The sequence below is a fragment of the Mus caroli genome, chromosome 5 (assembly GCF_900094665.2).
Source record: "Mus caroli chromosome 5, CAROLI_EIJ_v1.1, whole genome shotgun sequence".
NCBI classification, from domain to species: domain Eukaryota; kingdom Metazoa; phylum Chordata; class Mammalia; order Rodentia; family Muridae; genus Mus; species Mus caroli.
The window spans coordinates 79,998,629-80,000,185 of NC_034574.1; positions in this window are offsets into that span (position 1 = coordinate 79,998,629).

Sequence of the window (1,557 nt, forward strand, 5' to 3'; positions counted from 1 at the left end):
AGTTCAAGATCCTGTGGCGCATGTAGTGGGTAGCTGGTGGGTGTCAGCCGACCCTGTGCTCTAGCTACCCAGGTGCTGGTCAGACCGGAAGAGGCCTGTGGCCCCACTCAGGCCGGTTTTGTGCTTCCCTAACTAATGTAGTCTCAGGCCCCTCGCGCAATTGGATTGGAGCAGAAGCTGTGTTCCACTCACCGGAAGTCTTAAGATCCTGTGGTGGGTGTCCTGGGTAGCTGGCGGATGTCAGCCGATCCTGTGCCCTAGCTACCCCAGTGCTGGTCTCCTATTTGATAATTCTTGATCTTAAGTTTTTGTTCAATCCTTCACCTGTTTGGCTGTGTTTTCCTGTAATTCTTTAAGTGATTTTTGTTTTTCCTCTTTAATGTCTTCTACCTGTTTAGCTGTTCTCCTGTATTTCTTCAAGGGAGTTATTAATATCCTTCTTAAAATCCTCTACAAGCATCATGAGATATGATTTTAAGTCTTAATCTTGTTTTTTCTGTGTGTTGTGGTATCCAGGACTCGCTGGAGTTGGAGTACTGGCTTCTGATGATGCTAAGTAGTATTGGTTTCTGTTGGTAAGATTCTTGCATTTGCCTGTTGCCATCTGGTAATCTCTGGTGTTAGATGTTTTTGCTGTCTCTGGCTAGAGCTTGTTCCTCCTTTGAGTCTGTAAACCTGTGTCAGAACTCCTGGGAGATCAGCTCTCTCCTGGTAAGACCAGTGCACAGAGGGCTGGGGAATAGCCCCACCTCCTGGATGAAGATGTAGGCCCTTAGGACCCTGTCTCTGAAACTCTGCCACTTCTCTGTCTTGTGCACGTCTGAGTGGACCTGCCTTAGAGAGTCACTGAAGAGAAAATGGCTATCACCCTTGAGTGCTGGGGTCAGAGCACTACCTGGAGGCAAGCTCTCCTCTGGCAGGGAAGGTGCACATAGGACTGAGGACCAGCTCCACCTTTTGCCAGCAAATGTAGGCCTGAAGGACCCTGTCTCTGAAGCTTTGCTGCTTCTGCAGCCTGTGCACACCCCAGTGGTCCTGCCTTAGAGAGTCACCAGAGATAAAATTCTCACTTTATCTTTTAATTATTGAAAATATACAATTATGAATACATTGACTAATGTCAGTAAGATTGCCTTCCTTGGAAGATGATTGCTAGCAATCACATGAAGTGAATTCAGTCTTCCCTAAACATGTGGTAGAAGGAGAGAACCTATTCTCCCAAGTTGTCCCATGTCCTTTGTACATATGCTGTGCTATGTGTCAGCAGAAGTGAAATTCACTCCATAGGTATCTTGTTGCAATATAAATGCTTCTGCCAAATTTTTCTGTTGCTCTCTGGTTCACCCTAAGGCTAAAGCAACGAAGAAGTTAATGCCTAACCTTTATGTTTTCTTGTAAATCAATACTTGTGGCTTTTGATCAGGTGTGCACATCAGATGGACATCCGATGACCTGGAGGCTGCCAAGGTTCATTTACTATCTCCTTTGTATTTAATGTCATAACCACTTTGATTACACTCTCCTTTACTTAGAAATATAAGGATGAAATAATTCAGC